The sequence below is a fragment of the Engystomops pustulosus genome, chromosome 6 (genome assembly GCF_040894005.1).
Source record: "Engystomops pustulosus chromosome 6, aEngPut4.maternal, whole genome shotgun sequence".
NCBI classification, from domain to species: Eukaryota; Metazoa; Chordata; class Amphibia; order Anura; family Leptodactylidae; genus Engystomops; species Engystomops pustulosus.
This window is the reverse complement of record NC_092416.1, coordinates 76469954-76482937: the sequence shown is the minus strand read 5'-3', so window position 1 is coordinate 76482937 and position 12984 is coordinate 76469954.

Genomic DNA, 12984 nt, shown 5'->3' with positions numbered 1-12984 from the left:
TAAGGTGGGGTACAGGCACAACGATAAATGTGTAAAGTGTGGAAATGATGGAGCAGATTGGGTACACCTCTTTTGGAGATGCCCGAAACTTCACCGTTATTGGGTGGATGTCTTTGAAAAAATGAGTAGAATAATAGGGATAGAGTTACAGCTAGATGCTTGGGTAGGTATATTGGGCTATATTAAGAAAATTAAGATACCAAATAAGGAAAAAAAATTACTATCTCTAATGTTATTCTTGGCCAGAAAAATAATTCTTAAGATGTGGATATCCGAAAATGCTCCAACAGTTAATATGTGGGAAAATGAAGTAAATAGAGTGTCAGATATTCAAATGGGATGGGCAAGAGCAAAGGGTCGGACATTGGAGTATGAAAATAAATGGAGTAGATGGAAGAAGCAGGTTAGATAAAAAGGGATGGTTGGAGGAGAGAGGCACGAGAGGGTTTTTTTTTTTTTTTTTTCCATATATAGGTTGATACGAGTTCCCTGCTCATGCACCGTGGAGGGAGGACTGGGGGGAGGAAGAAGAGGGGCGGAGGGAAGAGGGGTGGAAAGAGGAGAAAAAAGAGAAAGAAGGGGGAAAAAAAAGGAGAAAAATAATGTCTATTTTGGGGTACATTGATGAAGTTTTTATTTCAAAGCTTTGCAGATATTTGGGATTTGTCCAAAATGAGCATCTCTTACTCTGTTACAGTTATTTGTATATTTATTGATGTACTTGTATTCCAAAGCTCTGTATATACAGCAGGATGGGTAAAAAGTACTTAGTAATGATTTTATCTTCTATCTCATATCAAGCATTGAGAGTCTAAGTACAGGCCATGATGTTATAATCACTTGTGCGATCCTCTTTTGTTTTTTTTCTGTTCTTATTTAGGGTGTTTTGTTTTTTTTTTTTTTTATATGTAAAGTTGGATATCTGTATAGGGAGGGCCCAAACATGTTTTTAAAGAATATTTCCAGATATCATGTATTTTTGTACTAGGCACTTTGATAAAGGTATCTATGTAATATGCACTGTGGTAGTTAAGTATAGGCAATTCAATATTGGTCTTGTAATGTAATTTTCTTGTAGTATGAGAGTGATGATATGTACCTCTAATAACTGTACAAAGAGTGAGGGAAGAGGGAGGAAAAAAAAAAAAAAAAAAGAAAAAAATTTTTGGACTAGAGATGTATGTTAGGGGTTTTTGGGCTGCTTTTATTGTATAGTGAAGGAAAATGTGGTAATCTGTATATATATTGGAATAAAGTTTGATTTTTTTCTAAGGAAAGAAAGAAAAAAAGAAAAAAAAAAAAAAAAAAAAACTCTATCCTGATCTTGAGTAGGGGAAGTCAATTGGGAGCCCAACAATAGAGAGTACGCCAGAGGGCGTGTGTGGGATGACAGAAGCACCCAAGCATAGCCTCTCAAATTGTGTGAGGTTATGTTCATATCCAGAATCAGGGGAATGTGAATAAAGAAATTGTCAGACTTGAAGAGAGCAACACATGTTAAGAGTCAACGGGTCTTGTAATGACTGAAGAGATAGAAGATCAAACCATCCAGTCTCATTTCTGAAATGTCGAGGTTGGAACTAGCAATCCATATCTAAAAATACTAAATCAGAGGGACCAGTAGATAGGAGGGGATGGCCTATCACAGAAGTTAAGGAAAGGGAATGGGTAGGGCTTTGGCTCGGACAGTGAGATAATCACACCATAGTAGAGTGGGACCAATAGTAGGATTAAGACAGAGTGAGGGCAAAAGGGATTCCTTTGTTTACTAGCCAAAAAAATAAAAACATTTGTGGAACCTTCTATCTTAAGTACCAACCAGTGGGTATCATGTAAAGTTAGTTTATTTTTGGCTTAGTGGCAAAGTGTCTCTGGTGACAAACATGTTGGTGTCCATTCCTTTTGTCTCTTGCTTTTCGATGTCTAGTGGTTAATAGGGGTTGGCCACAAATATCCCAAATAGGGTCAGCAATAAAGTACTTACTGGGTAAACTTTCCCCTTCTGGCAACGTCAGGAGGTCGAACACTGACCTGTACTCATTACTGATTGCATACCTGCTCCCTAAACACCACTCCTATACCACTCAGGTGGGGGCTGAGGGCTGAGCCGTCTTCAGCACAGACAAGTCACATGTTGTTTTTTAAAATGCATCCAAACCAAAGCCTAACCCCTAGGACTACATAAGGGATGTTGTCAGGATGTAAGGTAAGTTATAACAGACAATTATATTGTAATACAAATGCTCAGAGAAAGCAGAAAGACATATTTGCAACGCAGGTGTGATGGGCTTCTGTAACCTGTCTTTAGTGAAAACGAGGGCTCTGGTGACAGGGTCCCTTTAACCCCTTCCCGTCGCGCACCGTAATAGCATGGGCGCCGCCATCTTGATGACGATCGCCGCTCCCGTGATGTCATCGGAGAGCAGCAATTGGTCGCCATGACAGCCTCAGGTCTTCCCAAGATCCGAGGCTGTCTTGTTTCAACCATTTCATTACAATGTGAGATTTGTACATTGTAATGAATGAGGAGGAAAATCCCCATATACTGCCATACTGTAGTATTGGTAGGATTGATCAGACAACCTTGGGTTAAAGTACCCTACGGAGTCTGAAAAATAGTAAAAGTAAAAGTAATAATAAAAAAAGGGAAAAAAAACTATAAAAAACCCTCAAAATTCAAATCACCACCCTTTCCCTAGAACTGATATAAATATAAATAAACAGTGAAAATCATAAACACATTAGATATCACCGTGTCTGAAAATGTCTTATCTATCAAAATATGATAACGGTTTTTCACTGCATATAAAACCGTAATGGAAAATAGTGCCGGAAGTTGAAAATTGCACTTTTTGCCATTTTGAAAAATATAAAAAATTCTATAAAAAGTGATCAAAAGGTCGTACAGTCCTAAAAATGAGAGCATTGAAAACTTCATCAAAAGTTGCAAAACATTACACCATCCACAGCTCCGGACACCAAAGTATAAAAAGTTTATTAGCGCCAGAAGCAGAATCGCTGCAAAAAATTTTGTACAGGAGGCTTTAATTTTTGTAAATGTATGAAAACATTATAAAACCTATATAAATGTGGTATCCCTGTTATTGCAGCGAACAAAAAAATAAAACAGACATGTCATTTGGAGCGCACAGTGAAAGCTGTAAAATCCAGACCCACAAGAAAATGGTGAGACGCATTTTTTCACCACTTTCACTGCATTTTTTCTCGCTTCCCAGTGCGTTGCATGGAACATTAAATACTGTCACTATGAAGTGAATTTTAGAAAGCAGAAAACAAGCCCTGACAGAGCTCTTTCGTGCAAAAATAAAAAAGATATGGTGGGGAGTGAAAAATGGAAATGAAAAAACAAAAAGGGCCAGGTCGTTAAGGGGGTAAAGCCAGAAGAGCAAAGTTTACCATGGTAAGTACAATTTGGGTGACCAGGCATTAGGGGATTCTACTTACCCTGGTAAACCTTGGTATTTGTGGCTAACCCTTCTAAGGATCTTAAACTCTGGTTTATGTTGTTGTTCTGTTTTCCTTTGGATGATCTATCAATATGTCTCAATAATATCAGATTAGTAAGGGTCCAGTGCTGGAATCAACAAAGAGTCCAGCTCTGGTCTATATGTATTGGGCAGCCCCAGAAACAGCTACTCAGCTCCAATTCGAGTGAAATAGAACAGCTGATATTTGGGGGTTTAACACTCGGACATTTTCTGTGGATAGGTTATTATTGTTACTAACCTGACAATTTCAATTAATTTGTTGTTTAATAAACCTGTCGTCTTTTGGCTTTGTTTTCTGGCATTTTATCTGGCTGCCTCAGGTATTTATTGGAATTGATGGGAATTTCTGATGTTGACAAAGGTTTTGAAATAGAGAAACTATTACAAAATATATCAGATTACTGAGCACAAACGTAACAAATAAAAATCCATTGGCAAAGATTCAGGAAATAAAGGGCTGGACATCTGATCTGTGTAAATATGTCAGTGATCGGTCAAAGAAAGAGCAAATCACTGGTGCCTTGATCATTTTTGAGACCAAAAAAATGACCATAAGAGTCCCTAAATATGATTAACAGATTAACATGTAGAAAGTATTTTGTTTAAAACACAAATTTTTCATATAAGGTTTCATGCACAGGCTGCAGATTTTTCCTTGTGGAAATTCACATGTGCTGCATAATTTACCACAGAATTTAATTTAATTGTGGCCCAAAATAATTTAACCAAGCTGTGGTATAAACTTAATGGCGCACATATACTAAGGGCTGTGCGCCTGTCCGATTTTGCACAATTTTTTCAGTGCAAACTGCCTGCACAAGTATTTAAGAAATGTCTGAGACACATTTCTGGTGCACACTACACAATTGTGCACTATCTTTCATGTGACACAAATTTCTCCACAATTAACATGCAAACTCTGACGGAATTGTTTTGCACAGTCCATTTTAAAGGTGCACAAAAAAACTGGTGCAGTACAGAAGGCATCAGATTCATGCAGAACATGCCCCAGAAATCCTGAATTGTAAATGAAAAAGACTGCTGTATGATTTAAGCCCGTGCAAATAAGCATGGCTCAACAATGTATTTAACGTAAACCAAATTTATAAAATTTTATTCACAGACAAACCAAAAACAAAGAAATACATTTAAAAACATTTAAGATAAATAATGTACAGAGAGTACAAGAACGGTGACCCAGGTGTAGGTCGACCGAAGGCCCCAATGTTCAGTCACCTAATAATGACTATGGACCTCCCCAAGTGTAAGCCAGAGGCAATGAAATAGAGATCAAGTAGGTATACAAGTACCAGTCAATGTAGCCTTAGGTCACAACCCTATAGGAGTACCAGCTTGTCAACACAAATCTAAGTGACAGATAACACAACAAAGTGCTTATGCAGTAATCCAGTGATGGCAAACCTATGACACGCGTGTCAGCACTGACACGCGTAGCCATTTTTGGTGACACGCGGGCGCTGGGCGCCCGCGGTCCCTCCCCTCCCCTCCCTGTGTAATGTGCTGTCCCTGTGTAATGTGCTGCCCCTGTGTTAATGTCCCGTCCCTGTGTTTCTGCCCCTGTGTAATGTGCTGCCCCTGTGTTAATGTCGCATCCCTGTGTTTCTGCCCCCTGCTTACCTGTCCGCCGCCGCGTTGGTCCGCCCACCGTGTGCAACTCCTCCAGGCTGCAATGCGCGCTGCTCGTCACGTGACTGAGGCGACCTGACGTCAGGTCACTTCAGTCACATGACCCGAGGCGCGCGGTGCAACCTGGAGGTGCCGAGCCGCCATTATCATCAGACCTGCAGTAAAGCTACAGGGAAGAAGACATCACTGGGTAAGTATATAAGTTTATTATTATATTATATTTAAAGGGAGGCGGCTAGGGGTATTTTTTGTAGTAAAGGGAGGCAGCTAGGGGTATTTTTTGTAGTAAAGGGAGGCAGCTAGGGGTATTTTAGTAGTAAAGGGAGGCCGCTAGGGGTATTTTAGTAGTAAAGGGAGTCCGCTGGGGCATTTTATTAGGGAAGGAAGGCCGCTAGGGGCATTTTAATAGTAAAGGGAGGCCGCTGGGGTATTTTATTAGGGAAGGAAGGCTGCTGCTGGACATGTTATTAATAAGGGGAGGCCGCTGCTGGACATGTTATTAATAAGGGGAGGCCGCTGCTGGACATGTTATTAATAAGGGGAGGCCGCTGCTGGACATGTTATTACAAAATTTGTTTTTTTTCTAAAGGTGACACAGCACCCGAGTTATGCTCGGTTTTTTGGCGAATTTTGACACACCAAGCTCAAAAGGTTGCCCATCACTGCAGTAAGTCAGTACACAGTTGATATACACTATTAAATAAGACAACTTAAAACAAGGTGCCAATGCAGCAAAAAGAGGTAAGTCTAGAGGGTAAGTCTAGAGGTAAAAGACAGTCTCAAGAGTTTTCCTCTGCATCCACGTCATTCAGAAGAAATGATATATGTAGGTGCATGGATGCATACAGTAGTCAATATGGACAGTACCTTTCCAATTCCATATTTCCTATGCCAAACGTTGGATCAGGTAAAACAGACTCTCCGTGCGCTCCCTCAATGTGGCGTTCTCGTGGGTCCGGTTGTTAGACTTGCGGTGTGCAGCATGTAGCCATGCAGATCTCTGGTCTTCCGACTAGAAAACTCCACCGCTTCACTTTTGTTCCGCTTTGTTGCACAGGACACCGGTAAGGGGAGAAATGCGAATAATAGTGCAACACAGTTTCTTTTCCACAGATTGACAGTTCTCATAGTACCTTGATTTCTCCAGACGGAGACAGTGCCCCCTGTTCTTTTGATTTGATTTAATCTGAAACAACTTACCACCATATTTTTTGTATGGACCATTCATATATTTATATAAATTAATCATGTCCCCTAGTAGTCGTCTCTTTTCCAGACTAAATAAATCTAGTTGTTTTCATCTTTCCTCATAACTTAGACCCTCCATACCCCTTATCATTTTTGTGGCTCTACGTTGAACCCTATCCAGCTCCAGGGCATCATTTTTATGGACCGGTGCCCAGAACTGGACAGCATATTTTTAGGTGAGGCCGAACCAATGCCTTGTACAGTGGTTATATTACATCCTTATCCTGAGAGTCCATACCACTTTTAATAAATGACAAGATCCTACTGGCTTTAGAGGCAGCTGATTGACATTGCATACTGTTATTCAATGTATGATCTACTAGTACCCCCAGGTCCTTCTCAACAAGGTACTCTCCCAGATTTACTCCCCCAAGGACATATGTTGCCTTTGGATTATTAGCCCCCAGGTCCATATTCTTACATTTATCCACATAGAACCTCATTTACCAAGTGGATGACCAAACATTCAGTTTGTCCAAGTCACCCTGCAGCCTATGAACATCCTCCATAGACTGTATTACACTACACAGCTTGGTGTCATCTGCAAAAATAGACACAGTGCTAATAATTCCTATCTCTGGTGACCATTCTGAGTAGGAATCATTGACCACAACTCTCAGACAGTTTTAAATCCAATAGCAAATGATTCCTGCCAAACCAATAGACCTTATTTGACCCATCAGGTGTCTATGAGGCACAGTGTTCAATGCCTTTGCAAAGTCCAAGAACACAATATCCACAGCAGCTCCTCCATTCAGCTCACCTCTTCATAGAAGCAGATCAGGTTAGTCTGACAACTTCTATCCTTAGTAAACCCATGCTGGCTGTCACTTATTATTCTATTTGATGTCACATACTCCAGTATATAGTCTTTTACTAATCCTTCCAGTATTTTCCCCACAATGGAAGTTAAGCTTACAGGCCTGTAATTGCCTGGCAAAGTTCTAGAGCCCTTTTTATGTATTGGCACCACATTTGCCTTGCACCAGTCACTTGGCACCACATCAGACATTACGGAATCCCTGAAGATTTTAGACAGCGGTACAACAATAACAGAACTGAGTTCCTTAAGAACTCTAGGGTGTAACCCATCTGGTCCAGGAGCCTTGGACACATTGATTTTTTTGAGCTTAGATTGGATCATGTCTACATTCAGCCAGTCTAGTATATTACAGGATGCATGACCCGCACTGGCACCACCCACGTCAGACGTTCTTTCTTCTATGGTATAAACGGAGCTAAAAAAAAAAACATTAAGTATATCGGCCTTCTGTTAGTCTCCAGTCACCTATGCCCCATTTTGAGAATAAAGGGGTCCAACCTGCTCTGACCCATTTTTTTTTGCATTGATATACTTAAAAAATTTCTTGGGATATGTTTTGCTATCTTTAGCCACCTGTCTTTCATTTTGTATTTTGGCTGATTTGGCAGCTTTTGGTAAGTTTTTTGTAAGTATTGAAAGCCTCTGGTGACCCGTCAGATTTATATTTTTTGAATGCCCTCTTTTTATCATTAATTGCCCTTTTAACTGTAGCTGTAAGCCACGCGGGGTGTAGTCTATACTTGTTACATATTGGAATAAATTTAGAAGTATAATGTATTCTCCAATTTAACATTAGTATCATTACATGACAGTATTTGATCCCAGTCTGTATCCTGTAGGGCAGCCCTGAATTTCTGGAAGTTAGCCCTCTTAAAATACAAAGTTTTTGATTATGTTATAATCGCTGTTCCCAAGGGTCTCCCGGACACTGGCATTTTGGACAATGTCTGCATTGCTAGAAATCACAAGGTCCAAAAATACATCACCTCTTTTGGGATCTTCCACAAGCTGCACCATAAAATTATCCTGCAGAAAGTTAATACAACTTCTTCACAGATGAAGAAGAATTTATATTTGGAAATTTATCACTCTCCAATTATCACTACGGTCCCCTCATGTGCAGTCCACTTCATCTGTTCATATAAGTGACCCTCTATTTCCTCAGAGATGTTAGGGGGGGGTCTATAACTTACACCAAAAATTATTTTCTCAACGCTCTCTTGGTTTTGAATTTCAACCCACAAAGTTTCCGCTTCCTCGCGCTCTTCTGAGACCACTGTCTCATTCACAATCGCTTTTAAGTCTCTTCTGACATAAAGACATACACCTCCTCCTCTTCTATTTGTCCTGTCTTTCAGAAAGAGTGTAAAACCTTGAATATTAACACCCCAATCATGCGATGCAATGAGTCATGTCTCCACTACACCAACTACATCTAACTGTTCCTCTAATACCAGAGCCTCAAGCTCACCCTTTTTGACTGTGATACTTCTGGCAGTTGTGAACATACACTTTAATTTTCCACAGTTTTTTTTAATCTGATTTAAAGTAATTTTCCTGGTACATATATTTGCACTATTGTTTTGTAACTTGTGGATCTCCTTATCCACTGCCTTAGTCCCCCAAACACCGCCAACTTCACCAGCCACCGACATAACCTGTCCCCTCTATGACCTGTCTACCCCTTTTGGGTCTTCCTTTTCCTCCTCCCCCGACCCTAGTTTAAATGCTCCGCCACCCCTGCTAGGATCTTCTCCCCCAGCACAGCAGCTCCTCTTCCATTTAAGTGCAAGTTATCTGTGGAAAACAGCTTGTACCCAATGAAAAGTCAGCCCAGTGCTCTAGGAACCCAAATCCCTCTACACCAGGATCTGAGCCATGCATTTACCTCACTGAGCTCCCGCTGTCTGCTCCGTGTAGTGCATGGCACAGGTAGAATTCCGGAGAATATTACCTTGGAGGTCCTTCCCTTAAGCTTTGAACCTAATTCTTAAAAAAAAAAATTCACATGCATGCAATGTGGACTCTTTATAAAGGGAGCCTGTCAGCACTGTTTCAGAAAAATGAATCTAAGGTTCCTATAGGCTTATTGCATCATAGGCTATAAGTTGATTGTTGTTTAACAGTTTGTTGGCACTCCATTATAAGTTTTGGAGTTATTGGTTTACCTTGACCAATTATTATAAATATTAGACCTACGCATGGTAATTTTACTCCCTCAGAATTTACTTTTATTGTCAGCGCAGGTGCACAATTTTATTAATTAATTTTATTAATTTACTTGTACCCAATACTTGTGCCTCTCGTATAGGTATAGGTTTCCTACTGCTGTGAGGAAAACACTTCCTCCTCCAACATTGTCCCCTGGCTGGACAGTGGAGTACCTACCCGCTGTTGGACCAGCAACCCATCCTGCAAGTCATGTGGGGACTGGCCTGACACCTCTTCCTCCTTTACCGCCTCCTGTGCCACCATTACATCCACCATCATGGCCTGAAGGGTTTTTCTAACAGACAAAGGATGGGTATGCCAATGTCGATGATGGCATATTGGAACCACTGTAGCATGGCATAAATGTTGCTCATGGAAGTCCACCGTGGTGGTAAAGTGCTGTTGATCACTTTTTTTAATATTTTTTAATTATTTCTTTTCTTTATTATTAATTTTTTATTTAATTTTTTATCTTATGTTATTAAGATAACCATTTTTGTCTTCTTCTTTCTAGCATTTTTGCAGCCCTTTGAACCTCCATTTTAAAGCCATTTTGGGTGTTAAAATTGGGGACCCCTTTGACTGCAACAGGGTTCTTGTTCAAGTTAAAGGTTAAGTACATGTCCCGAAGCAAATATTTTCATGATGTTCAGACAAACTCAACAAACCCCAACCTGCTCATCACTAGTCACAACTAGTCCAGTGATTAACGGTGGTACAAGTTAAATTCCTGGTATACAGGGCCTTCATGTACAATTGTCTAATGTCTAGTGATCAAGTGTCTCAGGACCTGTTATTTAGTTAATAAAGGGGTTTCCAATTTTGTAATATTGATGTCATTACCTATTGATATTTCCTTTGGCACCAGAATCATCACTGAGTTAATTCTCTATGTTATTAGTAGGCAGATATTTCTTTAATAAAGGCCCCCTGCCACCGAACATGAATTTTGGAAGTTTCAACAGTTATACATAAGCCGATTGCCAGAGCAGCAAAGGATAGACATATCCTTCCCGAGTTTACGTCTCAGGCAATCCTTATCAATTGTCATCGCAACCATTTTTTGAGTCCCATGAAACTGCATACGTCATTTACAGGAGGCCTATCTGGGAAATCACCCTGTAATGCTCAACACTGGCGTGCACTCAAGTCTAATTCAGTTCCTGTTGTGTTTTGGCTTGGTTTCTGATGTTTTCTGTAGCTGATTTGCATATATAGTTGTTGCTTCAGGAATTTATTTGTATTGGGGATTTCTTAAATTGCCAAAGGTTTTAAAATTGAGAAAGTCACTTATTTGTGCCAGTGTATCAGATTACTGAGGACAAACACGTGAAACTGTTGTTTTTTTTATCTAAGCCTTCTTAACTAATAAAAATATGGCAAACTTTCAGGAAATACTGAATGGCTAAACAATCATTTGCTTAAAGGAAATCTAGCATCAAAATCCCTGATTAATCAGGGACACTAACTTAGGATCCATGACGGTGGTAATCTTCCTTCTAATATACAACTTTACGACCCCTCAAACCCCCCAAGCACTTGTCCAGTGAGAACTTCCCCCTGTATTCTCAGTGCTGAGGGAATGGGGGGAGGGCAAGACAGTGTAATAGTCTGTTAAGCCAATCACAGAGGGGTTAGGTTAGAAAGTTGATTTTTGCAGGAAGGAGGACATGGATAAGAAGTATAAGATGGCCACAGTCACAGTGCTGGATCTATGAGTAAGTGTCCCTGGTATATCATTCTTGATTCTGATGGTAGATCTTATTTAACCTTTTCATACATTTTAAATATATGTGGTGTATAGGGGTGTATGGAGAGGACTCACGGACTGCCCTGTATGTAGTACAGTAACTGCCACATTCATGCTGGCAACAATCCCGGCAGTTAACAAGGTGCTGTGGTCAAACCCAACCGCAGCATCTAACTCTGCTGCATATGGGTGCTGCCATCTTGGATTCATTGTGATATCACAATGGAAGTTTGGGATGTTACAATAAAGCATTGTTATGTCACTATGGACAATTGGGAAGTCACCATGGGGTACTGTGATGTCATAAAGGGCATTGACATGTCACATAATATATATATATATCGTTTTATCAACCATTCCAATATTTAAAATCTACCAACTTTTTGTATCTAAAATGATTTAATTACTGAATTAACATATACAGCGCCTTTAGCAACCCTTGAAAAAATCTTGTTTTAACTGCATAGATCTAGAAATACCAAAAATACAACACCATAACCAAGTTCTATAAATATAGTGGGGGTCATTTACTAAGGGCCCGATTCGCGTTTTCCCGACTTGTTACCATGATATTTCCGATTTGCGCTGATTGTACCTGAATTGCCCCGGGATTTTGGCGCACGCGATCGGATTGTGGCGCATCGGCGCCGGCATGCGCGCGACGGAAATCAGGGGGCGTGGCTGAAAGAAAACCCGACGTATTCGGAAAAACCGCCGCATTTACGAACGGAAAATGTGTCGTTCGGGACGCACTTACCTTCACCGAGCCGGTGAACTCCAGTGCGTTCAGATGCTTTTCAGCGCAGCAGCGCCACCTGATGGACGGCGGAAGAACTACCTTATTAAATCCCGGCCCGAATCCAGCGCAGAGAACGCGCCACTGGATCGCAAATTGACCGGATAAGTAAATCTGCCCCATAGCGTCAGAACCAAGAGCAATACTTATAGTTAATAGATCAATAAAACCAAGTTTGTACATACTTACAACACCAGAAGCAAGTTCAATACATAAAAACAGCACTAAACCTGAGATTAGAAGACAAAATACAGCACCAGAACCACATTTGGTAGATAAATACAACGCCTGAACCCAGTTCACAAAATAAATACAGCACCGAAACCCAGTTTAGTAAATATAAACACTACCAGAACCTAGCTAGTACATAAAAATAGAACCAAGCTAAGTGTAAAAAATAGTGTGAGTTGTGTATAACCAGCGCTTACTATAAATCCAATGTCTGGATGATTGGAGGAGTCTCTTTCTCTTCTTCTACCTGGTAACCATTTCAGCTTCTTCCAGCCACAACTTGACTCTAGTGTAGCAACACAAAAAATGTTAGGTTCTTAACTTAATCATAATCTCCTCTATATTCTTATCATAAACATAGTGGTGTTCTATTGTTCCCCTTGAGATCACTATTATGTCTTAACAGTAACCGGTATTGTATTACAGTAGCCAATATATTAACAGTATCCCCACAGTGGCCAATATAGTCACAGTGCCCCCACACAGTGGCCCATATAGTCAACTTGTCCCCACACAGTAACCAACATAGTAATAGTGCCCCCACACAGTAACCAAAATAATATGTAGCTCATCTAGTCACAGTGCTTGCAAATGGTTCACAGTGACCCCTCTCAGATTCCAATACTCACATTTCTGCCACAAAGAAGCCAATAGTCACATTGTCCCCACACAGTAACCAAAATAGTAACAGTAGCCCTCACATTAGCCAGAATAAATGTAGCTCTTCTAATCACAATGCCTGCAAATGCTTCACAGTGCTCCCTCTCAA